Source organism: Zalophus californianus, chromosome 5, assembly GCF_009762305.2.
Source record: "Zalophus californianus isolate mZalCal1 chromosome 5, mZalCal1.pri.v2, whole genome shotgun sequence".
NCBI classification, from domain to species: domain Eukaryota; kingdom Metazoa; phylum Chordata; class Mammalia; order Carnivora; family Otariidae; genus Zalophus; species Zalophus californianus.
Window position 1 is genome coordinate 130,910,238 of NC_045599.1, and position 16,214 is coordinate 130,926,451.

Below are 16,214 nucleotides of genomic sequence, written 5' to 3' on the forward strand. Positions count from 1 at the left end.
AGCAAGGAGCCTGATGCGGGACTCGATCCCGGGACTCCAGGATCATGACCTGAGCTGAAGGCAGTCGCTTAACCAACTGAGCCACCCAGGCGCCCAAGCTGAGAAGTATTTATGCCTCCTGTATTTTCTAAAAGATTTTGTATGGATTGGTATGACTTGTTCTTAAATGTTTGATAAAAATTTACCTGAAACTGTCTTGGCCCTGAGGTTTTTTTGGTATAAGGCTTTTTTAAAATGGAAGTTCAAGATAGAGGAATATATGAAGTTATATTTTATGTGTGACCTTTGGTAACTGGTCTTTTCAAGGTATTTCTCAACTAATACCAATATGGTTTTCTGCAGAACATTCAGAAATTCTGGATCCCCTCAGATAATAGGACAGAAGCTCAAGAGTTAGAGCCCTTTAAGGTAGGACTTTAATGTTTACTGTTGCCTTTCCCACATGAATGCAGTGTTGCAACCATGATTAGAAACTAATGAATTAATGATATAAATGTCCACATACAGTGTAGTATCACTGATACCATGATAATCTATTCCAGCAGAGATACCGCATTTGGGACAGTGTCTGCAATTGAAGCTACTGCTGTTTTAATTTGTGGTCCATTCTCTTCCAGTATTTCTTGTTTTTTGTTGTTGGGTTGTTTTTTGTTTGTTTTCTTTTTGTGTGGGTTTTTTTTTTTTTTTGGCTGGTTTTGTTTTATAGACAGCAGACTTTGGAATTAAACAGGAATATATTGGGCACCATTAATTTTTTTTGTCATTTAAGACAAGCCAACATTCTCCAACCACCATCAATAATAGAGCCCTAAGTGTCAGAAAATCTAAAGAAGATCCAAATCCCACATCCCACTTCAGAATCTGTTTCCAAAAGTAACTTCTTTTACCAATTGTTGTAGGTCAGTGTCCCTTAGAAATAGACTCTGAAATGGAAATTTGTGTGAAGGTAGTTTATTTTGTGGACACTTGACAAATGTAGGATTGTACAGGGTAGGATTATACACAGGAAGAAGTTGAGAATGGTGATGCACATAGTCCTCAGCCAAACCTACATGAAGCTCTTAAATTAGGATGACCATTTATAAATAAAGCATAGGGCTGAGTGCTTCAGCAAATCAGTGAATTTGCTCCCTGAGATAAGTTATAGCCATGGAAAAGTCCGTTCCTTTTGGTTCAGGGCAATTCTCAGAAGGGGCCCAGCTATGAGTTCAGCAGGTATTAATTAATTAATTAATTAATTAATTCAGCAGGTATTAATCTGGCAACTGAGAGGGGGTGAGGGTTTCACTATTAGCAGATGATCCACTACATATGAGTAGACCCATCTCAAACTCTTTCAAGTCCTAGTAGCTGGGCACCAATTTGGCCTCCCAATTTTTTGCAAAGAATTGCATGATATCCTCTTTAACATTAGTTATTATCACTTTTATATATGTAAATATTATAGCAAAATTTTTGATGAGTGATCAAAAGTCATTTGCATTTTCAATGAGTAATGCAAGGAAGTTTTTATGTGCTAATTGGTCATCCTTTAAAAATTAAATTTTTTATTGAAGTATAATGAACAATGTTGTATCAGGTGTATAACATATAATGATTAAACAATTATGTACATTATTCAGTGCTCAAGATAAGTGTATTCTTGATCCTTGTTATCTATTTAACACTTACCCCCACCCACCTCCCCTCTGGCAACTACCAGTTTATTCTCTAAGAGTCTGGTTTTTGTCTCTTTTTTCTTTGTCATTTCCTCTTGAGGAATCCAAATTGGCTAAAAGATCTTATACTTAGTTAGCTAAAAGCTCTTATACTCCTACACTTAAATGGCTAAAAGAACCCTTACTCTCCTTTCACAAACTAAGTACATTGACAATTCACCCACAATCTTTCCAAATCCCAAATAAAATTGTCAAACTGATTTTATAATTAAGTAAATGCCTCTCTTCTTGTTGATCACTCAAGTTGGAAATCTTAAAGAATCTTCATTCATTCTCTTTGTCCCTCATATTCATAGTCAAAATTTGTCATCATTTTTACCTATTGGCTTCTTTCTATATCCAATGCATTACTTTTAGTCTTTACTCATTCAATCTGTTCTGGTGCAATGCTTTGAAATTAATGTTTTTAAGTTTTAATCTCTTTTAGCAATTACTGGTAGATAAATTTTCATAAAATTTGTTTCTGAATACACTCCTCTGTACTAAGAAATATGAAATATTTATCTTGGTATACAGAATTATTATAGGCAACTAACCATTGAATTCAAGATTCTCCAAAATCTAACTGAACCTTTCTCTCCAATTTTTGCTTTTATTGTTTCTTCATGTAGATTGTGTTCTTCAGCCACGTCAACCTCTGTATTTTTTACTCATCCCATCTTCTGTTTTTATCCATGCTTATCATCTCTGACAGATATCTCTACTCATTGTGCCTTTGAAAATACTCTTTTTCCTGAAAAAGTCCAAATTTTATCTTGCATCAGAAATTAATTCCTTTTGTATCTCATAGCATTTTAAAATTTTCATACTGCTTATCATATTTTGACTTTACTGCAGTTTTATATGTATGCCTTATCTCTTGTCAACATAAAACTTTCTTGAGGATTGAAATGTAAAAATTACTATTCATATGTGTGTGTGTGTGTGTGTGTGTGTGTATATATATATATATAAACTTCTAGTCCTCATTTGTTGTCAAAGAAAATGTTGGGCAGTTGTTTAAAGTATTTTTAAAAGTTATTCTGATATTTATGAATGATGGTGTAATATTGACATTCTTGATCATTAAATGGAAAGATTTCAGTAACTATTACGCATATAATATCCTTGAGAACAGAGATGAATGGGTAGTTGAATTAGTATATTAGAAGACATAGATAAATGCCAAATAAAATTATACTGGTAAGGATTTTAAAATTGAAAAGCAAGACAAACAATTATTTTTTAATGTATAAAAGTGATGTAATTCTGAATGTGTTCATCATAATAAAGGAAGATGTTTACTAAAGAAGTGACATTGTCATTCATAGTTCAGGAAAATTTTAATTGGAGTAACTATTATTCTTGTTTTGTAACCAAAATATATTGATCATCATTTACAAGGTTAGACTTTAAACCTTTGTTAAGAAATAGCACAGAAATACAAGTTTCTAAAGTGTACTCTATATAGATACATGTGTATGTATGCTTGAATATATGAGAAATGTAGTTGGAATGTAAATCCTGATATTTCTTGGATTGAAATGAAATAATTTTTATGAAAAAATAACACAAGAGTTTCACAGTGATATTCATTAAAAAAATATGCTTTAGATACAAGTCCTTCATCAAATATATATTTTGCAAGTATTTTCTCCGGTCTTAACTTTTCACTTTCTTACTGGTATCTTTTGAAGAGTAAAAAAAAAATCTTTACCTTTTGTCTTTTTCATGTTGAACGCTTTATGTATCCTAAGAAAAATTTGTCAAACCCTTAAATATAAAAGTACTTCTCTTGCATTTTAGAACTTTTATAGTTTTAAATTTTATTGGTTCTATGATCCTTTAGGATGTAATTTTTGTATATTATATGTGGTAAGGATGGACTCATGTTTATTTTTTTCTACATGGATAGCCAACAATTCAGAACCATTTGCTGGAAAAAGATTGTTTCATCATGCAACTACATTATATGCTTTGTTGAAAATCAAACAGATGTATATGCCTATTTCTGAGCTCTCTACTCTGTAAATTTTGATCTATAATTATATCTTTATGCCAATATAATATTGTCTTAATTAGGATAGTTTTATAGTATTCTTGAAATCAGATATTGTTAGTCCTCTAAATTTGATCTGCATTTTCAAAATTGACTATTATAATTTCTTTCAATAGCCACATAAATTGCAGAATCAGTTTACTAAGTTTTACAGAAGACTGCTGGAAATTTGGTTGGAATAATAGCAAACTAACAGAATAATTTTATACTTTAGCAATATTGAATCTTCTTATCTATGAGTAGAGTATATTTTCCACTAATTTTGGTCCTCTTTAATGTTCTCAGCAATATTATGTAGTTTTTATGTTCAGCACTTTCCCACATTTTAAATATATTTCTGTTTCATGTTTTTTATACCATTGCAAATAGTATTTTATTTCAATTTCACATACTTTGTTGTGGATATATAAACATTAATTTAGTAAAATTCTTTGCTATATTTATTAGTTCTGATAACTTTTTGAAAATTCTTATTGTTATTCTACATAAAGGATAATGTCCTCTACAAATAAAAAGAATTTCTTTCTTCAAAAGCTATAAGTTTCTATGTCTTTTTCTTGTCTTATTATAATGGTTAAATAAATTATGTACAATATTAAATGAAAGTGTTAAGAAAAGACTTTCTTTGCTTATGTCTGATCTTAGTGGAGAGACATTTGGTCTTTCACCAGTAGAAATGATGTTAGCTGTAGGTTCAGTAGGTTGAGGATATTTCCTTTTATTCTTAGCTTGTTAAAAATTTTTACCATGAATTCCATGGGTATTGAATTTTATTGTCAAATGTTTTTTTTTTTTCTCTATTTACCTTTCATTGATTTTTTTTTTTTTTTGGTTTATCTTTTTACCTTCCTATATTGACTTTTGGTTTAGACTACTGTTATTTAGTGTCTTGAAGTAGAAGCTTAGGATACCACTTTTACATATTTTTAAATAATATAAATATTTAATGCTACACATTGTCTTATAAATACTACATTAACATCTTCCCACACATTTTGGTGTGTTGTATTTTTATTTTCCATTTCACTAAAAACACATTCCAATATACCTTTCTTTTACTACTTTGTTATTTAGAAGTATATTATTTATATCCACATATTTGGGGGGTATTTCTGGATATCTGTGTATCTTTTATTGATGCCTACTTTATTTCCACTGTGGAAACAAATATTCTATTTTATTTATATATTTTTTAAAGATTTTATTTATTTATTTGAGACAGAGAGATTGAGAGAGAGAGAGCCAATGAGAGGGGGGAGGGTCAGAGGGAGAAGCAGACTCCCCGCTGAGCAGGGAGCCCGATGCGGGACTTGATCCGGGGACTCCAGGATCCTGACCTGAGCCAAAGGCAGTTGCTCAACCAACTGAGCCACCCAGGCGCCCTATTCTATTTTATTTAAATCCTTTGCATTTATTGACATGTTCTGTGACTCAGAATATGGTTTATCATTGTGTGTGTTCTATGTGCACATAAAAGAAATGTGTAATCAGCTATTGTTTGCTAGAGTGTTGTATAAATGCCATTTAAGTTAGTTGATATTAATCAACACATCTCTTGTCCTTAATTTTTTGCTACTTTTATCAATTATTATGAGCAGAGTATTAAAAGTCTCTATAATTTTGACTGCATCTATTTCTCTTTGTCATCCTGTAAGTTTTTGTTTCAAGTAATGTGAAACTTTCTTTTTAGGTGCATACAAATTTGGAATTTTGCATGTCTTATGGCAGAACTGATTACTTTATCATTCTGATATATCTTTCTTTATCCCTGATAATATTCACTTTTCTGAAATCATGTTTGCCTGATATTAGTTTAGCTTATCCAGGTTTCCTCAGATGGCATCTATCTTCTACCATTTTTAACTTATGCCTCTTTTATTTAAAGTGGCTTTATATAAATATCACACAGCTACATCTTTTTCATTTAGAGTGACAAAACTTTTTAACTGGAGTATTTAGATAACATATTTAATGTAAATATTGTTAGGATTTGGTTTAAGTCTAGCATCTTGCTCACTATTGCCTATTTCTTCTCTTTTCTATTTGTTTTTAGATTGAGTATTCTATTCCATTATTAGTGATATTTTCTTTATATTTTTAGTATTTTTTGTAGGATTTACTAACAACAATCATAGATGATAATATTACATGTTGTAAATTCAAAAGCACATTGTTTGCTTTTACACAGTTATCTTTTAAAGAGAATAAAAATTAAAAAATTATATTTGCTAACATACACCTATGTATTTCTTATTATGTTTTTTATTCTTTAATGTAAATATAACTATATAGAAGATTTTTTCTTTTAACAATTTGCCTTGCCTTTTTAAAAAATGCATTCCATAATAATTAGCTTTCATTACTCAAAAGTAGTCTTCAAATTTATTTTGAGAGAAAAATTTCCTAAAGATTTAATTCTTGAGTTAACAGATTTTTCTTCTTTCAGTGATTTAAAATGCTATTTGATATTGTTTTTCTTACCAGTATGATTTTTATGATAAATCTATGATAATTATCTTTGTTCTCTTTATATGTCATTCTTTCTCTGGGTGTATTTATAAATTTTAGCTTCATGTATTAGTATCATTAACTGAATTATATTTTTCTGTTTGGGATTCATTGAGTTTCTTGAATTTGTGGCTTTATAAATTTTATTACATTTGAAAAAAAATCTAAGATGTCTTCAAATACTTTTCTACTCGCTTATGATTTTTGTCCCAGAGTACCCTAAAGATCTTACTTTCCATTTTTTCCTATATTTGATTATTTTTCCCTGTTATTACATAATATTTTATCCCAACATTTTATCCCATCAATTTTTTAAAAAATTTCAGATAGTGTATATTTTATCTCTAGAATTTCTATTTATTTTTATATCTTCTATTTCCTTATTTATTATTTCCTTTGAATCTTTGAGTATGTTTAAAAAGATTATTGTTTTAAGGTCCTTTTTTTTGGTCCTGATTTCATAATGTCTCTCACCTCTGTAACTTCTGTTATCTTAATCCTGTTGCTTATGAATATCATTTTCCCTGCTTCTTTGCATGTTGAGTAAGTTTTGACTAGATGCTAGAAATTTAAAATTTTATATGTTTGGAGTGCTTTATTTCTCTAATAGTATTTTCTGTGCCTGGCAGTTCATTTCCACACTTTTGTGGCTTGCTTTTAAGCTTTGTTATGGGAAGTTTAGAGTAATTTTTATTTTTAGGTTAATTTTTCTTTAAGATAAGCCATTCTGAAGAATCTAATTGAATGTATTATAACATATCTTCACTTGGTCTATTATGAAACAATATTCAAAATCTTTTGTAAATTCTGATTATTGGATACCCTATTTCTTTCAAGTGTTTCTTTCCTTAAGGAGTTTAGGACGTTTTCTACCATATGCACATATTCTTCTACCATATACAACACTTTCTTCACTGGCTCTCCCTAACTCAATTTCCAGTGCCCTTAAATATCTGAAGTCCAGCCTCTTTCCTTAGCCCACTGAGAATGTTTAGTCTATTTTGGTCTCACTCTTTGCTGTGGCTTGAAAAATGCCTTCAGATGTACTGGGGACCATTATTGGATTCATCTCATTTATTTTCTTTCTCAGTGGTCATAGTCTTGTGCTGCCTATTGTCCAAATTATGTAATTTATTATTTAATATCCTTAGTCCCTCAAGTTATTTACCACAGGAGGACAATTCCAAAAAGGTTTACCTCATCTTTTCTGAAATATTTTTTCTCTTGATTTTTATGTAATGTCACATCCTCCCAGTTGCTAAAATTTTGGTGATAGTTGTTTTTTTAAATTATAGTTTACATAAAATTTTATATTAATTTCAGGTATACAACACAGTGATTTGGTATTTATATACATTATGAAATAATTCCCATTATAAGTCTAATTACCATCTGTCACCATAAAAGTTATCACAATATTACTGACTCTAGTTCCTACGCTGTACTTTAGATCCCTGTGACTTATTCATTTCATAACAGAAAGTTTGTCCTCTTAATTTCTTCAACTATTTCACTTATTCTCCACCCCCACCCCTCTCCTCTCTGGCAACCACTAGTTTGTTCTCTGTATTTATGAGTCAGTTTCTGTCTTGTTTGTTCATTTGTTTTGCTTTTTAGATTTCATATATAAGTGAAATCATACAGTATTAGCATAATACCCTCTAGGTCCATCCATGTTGCCACAAATGGCAAGATTTTATTCTTTTTTATGGCTGAGTAATATTTTATTGTTTATGCCACATTTTTTAGCCATTTATCTATCAATGAACAATCAGGTTGCTTCCATATCTTGGTTATTGTAAATAATGCAATGAACATAATAATGCACATGTCTTTTTGAATTAGTGTTTTCATAGTCTTTGGGTAAATACTGGAATTATTGTGTCATATGGTAGTTCTATTTTTAATTTTTTGAAGAATCACCATATTGTTTTCCATAGTGGCTACCCCTGTTTACAGTCCCACTGACAGTGTCTCCACATCTTTGCCAATACTTAATTTCTTGTCTTTTTGATAATAGCAATTCTGACAGGTGTAAGGTGATATTTCATTGTGGTTTTGACTTGCATTTCCCTGATAAGTAATGTTGAGAATCTTTTCATGTGTCTGTTGGCCATCTGTATATCTTCTTTGGAAAAACGTCTCCAGGTCCTCTGTCCATTTTTTAATTGGATTGTTTTTTGGTTTGGTTTGGCTTTGGGGTGTTTTTTTTTTTTTTTTTTTGCTTGTTTTTGGTATTGAGTTGTATGAGTTCTTTATATATTTTGGATATTAACCCCTTCTCAAACATATTATTTACAACTTCTCCCATTCATTAGATTGCCTTTTTGTTTTGTTGATTTTTTTCTTTTGCCGTGCAAAAGTTTTTAGTTTGATGTAGTCCCTTTTTAAATTTTTGCTTTTGTTTCCCTTGGCTGAGAAGACAGATTCCCCCCACCCCAAAAATTGCTAAGACCAATGTCCAAGAGTTTAGTGCCAGTGTTTTCTTTTAGGAGTTTTATGGTTTCAAGTCTACATTTAGGTCTTTAATCTATTTTGAGTTTATTTTTATGTATAGTGTAAGAAAGTGGTCCAGTTTCCTTTTTTTTTTTAATATTTAAGAGAGAGAATCAGAGAGAGAGAGCACATGGGGGGGCTCAGAGGGAGAAGCGGACTCCCTGCTGAGCAGGGAGCCCGATGCGGGACTCGATCCTGGAACTCCAGGATCATGACCTGAGCCGAAGGCAGTTGCCTAACGAACTGAGCCACCCAGGTGCCCCAGTTTCCTTCTTTTGTAACACCCTTTGCTTGAATGGACTCTTTTCCCCACTGTATATTCTTGCTTTTTTGTTGAAGATTGAGCATATAAACATGGTTTATTTCTGGCCTCTCTGTTCTATTGCATTGATCTATGTGTCTGATGTTTTTTGTTTTGTTGCTGTGTTGTTTTGTTTTGCTAGTGCCATGCTGTTTTCATTATTATAACATTGTAGTATAGTTTGAAATCTGGGATTGTGATATATCCAATTTTGTTCTTTCTCAAGATTGCTTTGCATTGGCAAGGATGTGGAGAAAGGGGAACCCCCTTGCCCTGTTGGTGGGACTGCAAACTAGTGCAACCACTGTGGAAAACAGTATAGAGTTTCCTCAACAAGTTAAAAACAGAACTATCCTACAGCCCAGCAATTTCAATAGTAGGTCTTTACCCAGAGAATACAAAAATAGTAATTCAAAGTGATATATTCACCCCAATGTTTATAGCAGTATTATTTATACTAGCTAAAATATGGAAATAGCCCGTGTCCATTGACTAATGAATGGATAAAGATGGGTGTGTGTGTGTGTGTGTGTGTGTGATAAAATATTAGTCATAAAAAAGAACGAAGTCTTGCCATTTGCAGTAATGTGGATGGAGCTAGAAAGTATTATGGTAAGTGAAATAAGTCTGTGAGAGAAAGACAAATACCATATTATTTCACTCATATGTGGAATTTAAGAAACAAAACAAATGAGCATAGGGAAAAGAAGAGAGAGAGAGGCAAACCAAGAAAGTCTTTTAACTATAGAGAACAAACTTATGGTTACCAGAGAGGCAGTGGGTGGAGGAATGGGTTAAATAGGTGATGGGGATTAAGGAGGGCACTTTTTGTGATGAGCACTGGGTGATGTATGGAAGTGTTAAATTACTGTATTGTACACCTGAAACTAATATAACACTGTGTTGACTAACTGGAATTAAAATTAAAATTTAAGAAAAGTTAATTTAACTGGTTTATAATATATGAAAAGCTGCCTTGAATAGGAGAGGGGGAAAGGTGTTGACCTAAGTAACTTTGGAAATAACTAAAGGTAAAATAAAGTGTACATAAGTACTGTTAAGGGGGGAAAAAAAGATTGTTTTTTTTATTTGTGGTCTTTTGTGTTCTGTACAAATTTTAGGATTTTTTTTCCAGTTCTGTGAAAAATGCTATTGATATTTTGATTGAGATTGCAGTGAATCTGTAGATTGCTTTGGGTAGTAGGGGTATTTTAACAATATTCTTCTAATCCATGAATACAGTATATATTTCCATTTATTTGTGTTGTCTTCAGTTTATTTCATTAATGTCATATCGTTTTTAGAGTTTAGGTGATTGCGGGTTAGGTTAAATTTATTGCTAGGCATTTTATTCTCTTTGATACAGTTATAAGTGGGATTAATATCTTAATTTCTCTGTGATAGTTTGTTATTAATATATAGAAACTCAGCATAATTTGTATATTAATTTTGTATCTTGAAAATTACTGAAGACATTTATTCTAAAGGTTTTTTGGTGGGGTTTTCAGGGTTTTCTATATATAGCATTATGCCATCTGCAAATAGTGATAGTTTTACTTCTGCCTTACCAATTTGGATGCCCCTTCCTTCCTTCCTTCCTTTTCTCTCTTTCTCTCTTCCTTCCTCCCATTCTTCCTTCCTCCCTTCCTCCCTCCCTTCCTCCCTCCCTTCCTTCCTCCATCCTTCTCTCTCTCCCTCTTTTTCCTTCCTTCCTTCTTTTTCTTTTCTTTTTTCTTTTCTGTTCTCTTCTCTTCTCTTCTGAAGCTAGGACTCTTAGTACTATATTGAATAAAAGTGGCAAGAGGGACTTCTCAGGCATCCTTGTCTTGATACTGATTTCAGAGGGAGAGCTTTCAGCTTTCTGCAACTGAGTATGATGTTAACTGTGTATTTGTCGTATACAACTTTATTACAATGAGGTATGCACTGGGTGATAGCTCTGAATCCCCTTTCAGCATACCTCTAATTCTGCCTTTTGGCCTGTACTTTTCGACAGATTCTACATGGGCTTTTTCTTCTACTTTCTCCCCGAAAATTTATTTCCCAAATATCTCAAAGCTTCTTCTTAGATATAGAATGAAATAAAACTTAACTCTATAAAATTTACAGGATTTAGCCCCAATCTGGCTTATCTTACCTATATCTTCCAATTCGTATCCCTATTCCATAATCTCTATCTGTTCTTGGCATTCTTTTGCCTGGAATGTTCCTCTATTATATAACCCATATTGGACCCTGTGATCATCTAGCACTCATGTCAAATACCTCCTCTTCACAGAACTTTCCCAACCATCTTATCCACATTCTTCTCCCTCCTTAGCTAATATTTCCATTTGCCTTATTTATCTTACTATAAAGTTTATTATCCAAGTTATATTATGTATTATTTTCTTACTATTTTCTGCATTCCCTACTACCAGGTAATTTCTATGAGAAAAGTGGCATATCTATTTTACTCACTATTGTATCCCCATTATCTAGAATAATCCTTGGCTCATCCACATTTACCTTAAAAACGCGGACTATAAATTGCCCTAGCCAAATCAGTTACAAAAAAACAAACCAAAAAAAAAAAACCAAAACAAACAAACCCCAAACTTTAGTGTATCATTGCATTGAAGGAGATTGCCCACCAAAACAATCATGGGACAACTCAACAAAGTAAAAATGGATTATAATATTTTGGGAAATAGTGTTTTCCAAGGGTAATTTAAATGAGCAGTACTTTTATTTTTTTTATTTTTATTTTTTAAAGATTTTATTTATTTGAGAGAGAGAGAATGAGAGATAGAGAGCACGAGAGGGAAGAGGGTCAGAGGGAGAAGCAGACTCCCTGCTGAGCAGGGAGCCCGATGCAGGACTCGATCCCGGGACTCCAGGATCATGACCTGAGCCGAAGGCAGTCGCTTAACTGAGCCACCCAGGCGCCCAATGAGCAGTACTTTTATATGGCTCAAAAAAAAAAAGATTGTATATAAAGTGGGGAACATCAGGTCTCTACTGGAAAGTCAACTGAAAATCCCATTTCTTTGGGAACTACCATGTGAAGATTGATTTGGGATTCTGAGTCCAGAAACCTCTTATCTGAAGCTCTTTTCTTGGGTTGTAAATCAAAACAACTTTTCCTTTTCAAAGTGACTTTGGTTCTCCAGACAAGAATAGGATGTTTCTTTCTTATGGACATCATTTCAAAAATCACTGTTTTATGATATTTTGTGATTTTAGATAACAACATTTCTCTAAGTGGTACTATACCAGTACTATATAGACTTTAAAATTACATTTCATCTGCCTAATAATATAAGTTAAAATATTGGGGAGTACAATATTTAAAAATTGATTCTGATCAACACAGTATTGTAATTAATTCTATGAGTAGTAATAGATAATAATTAATATGAGTATAAATCTATAGCTCTAGAAAAATTAATTTGACACATTCAATTTGACATTAAAAAGGCTTGTTTGCCAAAAGTGATTAATACTATTTTCTAGACATATGTATACACTTTATCTTTTGTGAAAGACACAGCAGCTCTTAGAGTTTATTATTTATTTATTATTTATTTATTTAATGAGATTTGGCATGCCTTACTATGTCACATAGGCAATAAATGAAAGACCCAGCATATAAGATAGATCTACAAAACTTTTTCTGATACACACCTCTCCCTTTTTCACTTGTCTCTTATGCTTATAATACATTTTGAATAGAAAAGAGAAAGAAATTAAATACTTAATATTGGCAGAAATCAATTGGAACTAAAATGGGCTAAATCTATAAGGGAATGTGAGAGATTTTTGTTTTTTGCATTTGCTTTAATATGTTAACAGAGTCATAGTACATAATAGTCTTATCTCTGTTGTTGCTACCTTCCCTACAGTGAATACCTTTTGTGCTTTTTTTCTAAAGATTTCATAAACTAATATGAAAGTTCAGTGTCAAAGAGCTCAGGCTCATTCTTTTATTTATTCATTTATATGAACTTTTTATTTGCTTTCTTCAAAGGTAATGAGAAAGTATCAATAAGAATAAAACACAAAAGTAACTGTCTATGGGCCTGAGAGCCTGTGAAGTACTTATATATGTTATCTAAAATCCCAACAACTGTACAAATAATGCATATAACATATAATACATAATATGTATATTATGTATTGCATATTGTATCATGCATTATAAAATATAATGCATAATACAAATAATCACACATAATAATACATGATATATATATAAAGTGTCTCTTGCAGCACAGTGCTAAAAAATAAAAAAAATAAAAGTTTTTTGTTTGTTTTCCAATCAGCTACATGTATTAAAGAGCATGGATAAACTGAGTCCAAATAATTCCAAACACATTTCTGTTGGTATCATTTAAAATCAGAATTTCTTTTCTGATTATTGAAAACTATTTAGAAAGGAAATTTCAAAAACCTAAAATCTGATAAAGGAAAAAAAATACCAATTATTTCTACATTCATACTGTTTATTTCTTTCATAAAATCAATCTCTTTTTAAATTTGAAATGATAAAAAAGATGAGTCAGGAGGTACCTGTGTGGCTCAGTTGGTTAAGCATCTGAATCTTGATTTTGGCTCAGGTCATGATCTCAGGGTTGCGAGATCCAGTCCCACATCAGGTTCTTCACCCAGCATAAGATTCTCTCTTTCCCTTTCCCTCAGCCCACTGACCCTTAAAAAAAACAAAACAAAACAAAACAAAAGTCAGGCCTATAAAAATAAACAGCAGCTCTATCACTGGTAGAGCAGATTCCGGGGTGACTTAGATGTGGGGAAGCATACCTAATAGAGAATCCCCACATTGGACTCATTTTGTAACAGACAGCACTGAATAGCCACAATTATTTCCCAAAGGGGGAGAATATCACATTCTGTGCATCCAGAAAGCAACGGAGGGAAGGGAAGTCTGGGTTAAGAATATATTTCTGCTAAATTTGATTTTTTTTTTCTTTAAACCAAAATCAGGGATCAAATTAAATGGATAAAGTTATTACCTTTACCATCAAGCTTGGGCCAGACCAGTGTATTTATTCTCTGCACACAGTCTTATTCAGAATGGAGGGAGGAAGGAGAAGCCCAAAGTCCCTAACCCCAAATTTGCTAAAGAGAAAACACTCTTTTTCAACCAAGGTGGACTGCGTAAAGGAGTCCTGAGAGGCCAAAGGGCCAAAGGAGAGTCTTTCCCTTCTATTATTTGGCATGTTATGTGCTTTATTCACTTTATTGAATAAATGATAGTCTTTTGACCTGTCACCTGAAATCACACACCCTAAAGTATACTATAATTATGTCTTCCTTATTGATAAAAAAAAAAGCTATGGAAGTGAATATGTGCCCATTAGCAGTTTCTAAAATAGCTCATAAACTTCTCCAGACACTTACACTGGAAGGAGAAAACAGTACTGTATTTTGAGGGGGAAATGCAACAATATGATGCTTCCTTCAGGGAAAATGAAAATCTATTAGAAACAGCAAGGATCAGGAACACTAAGCCACCAGTTATTAAAAATTATTTATCACTTGAACTTTTAGTAGGAAAATTTCATTTCCTGTAGAGATGTAAGAATTTCAATCACAGAACTAATGTCCTGAGTTATTTACTCTGAAATCTCAGAAGATTGGGCACATTTTTATCGTTTTTAAATCAGGATAAATTCTATTGGATTGTTTTAGATGAAATACATAGATATTATTTTTGAACCACGTTAGGACTTAACTAGTAAAGTACCAGACTATATGTTAACCAAACTACATAACTCTTTTCAAAAATGTTATAAATTGTGATTTACGTTGATGTTGTGTGTTTGTAAATTCACCTTTACTGTTCATCTCTTTTTATATATCCGGTACCCTCCACTGAATGTCTTACTAATTTCTCTATTTTTTTTTTATTTATCCCTTTATCTTCCTTGTTGTCTGTCATTTTGGGTTATTATATTAATGATTTAATAGGAATTATCTTGAATTATGATTAGTAAGTTTTACTTAGTGCATACTCTTAGAACTAGCTTTCTATTTAGTAACATAGTTGTAAACACTGCAGCTTAAAACTACATACCTGAATTTAGAGGGTGCTGATAAAACATTGCCTAAAATTTATAGCTATAAAGGCCAAGTTAAGGAAAAATATATCAATAATCTAACATACTATTTTAAGAAAGTATAAAAAAAATAAGAGCAAACTAAACCAAAAGGAAGAAGAAGAGAATAATAAAGATTGATAAGGACTACATTAATTGGAGATTGTATAGAAACTGTTCATTGTTTTTAGTTAAAATCCATGTTAGGATATACCTCTAACTCAAGACCTAGTGTATGTGTATCTTTTATCTCCATGTCTGTCAGTCTTTTCCTCTATCCATTTACTTAATGGATCTGTCATTTACATACACAAGTATATAACTTTGTAAATAGGTCATTTATAATTACCATTTTTTCTTTTTTCCAGTAATATCGATATTTCTTTTAAATTTATAACACAAGTCATTTAAAGTGTCTTAAGCTTTTATTTTTTCATAACTTCCACCATTTTTATTGAAATATACATTGAAGTTAACATACCATAATTACACAGATCGAGGTTTATTCACTTATTACACTCACATGTACGGGACCTAGAGCAAGAAACTGAACATTACAGCATCCCAGAAGTCTCCTGTGTCACCCAAGTTTAAACACTGTCCTGACTTTAATGATGTAGGTTAGTTTTACCTGTTTTCACAGTTATATGCCTGGAATCATATGGCAAATAGTATTTTGTGTCTGGCTTATTTTACTCAAAATACTGTTTGTGAGTTCATATCATTTCATAGGGTTGTAAGGGTTTTTTTTTTTAATTCATTTTCATTGTTGTCTGGTGTTCCATTGTATTGCTATAACATGATTTATTCATTTTTGTGTTGATGGACGTTTGAGTGGCTTCCAATTTTTGGCTATTACATGTAAGAGTGCTTTGAACATTTTAGTATGTGTCCTTTGGTGAGTGTGTATCTGTGTATGTGAGGAGTTTTGGGGGGGGCACAATTTTTGGGTGGGAATGCTAGGTCATAGAGTATGCATATATTGAGTTTTAATAGAATATTTTGATGTATATCACACCACAGGGCTCCCCTGCCTAAATCTTTCAAACGTTTTT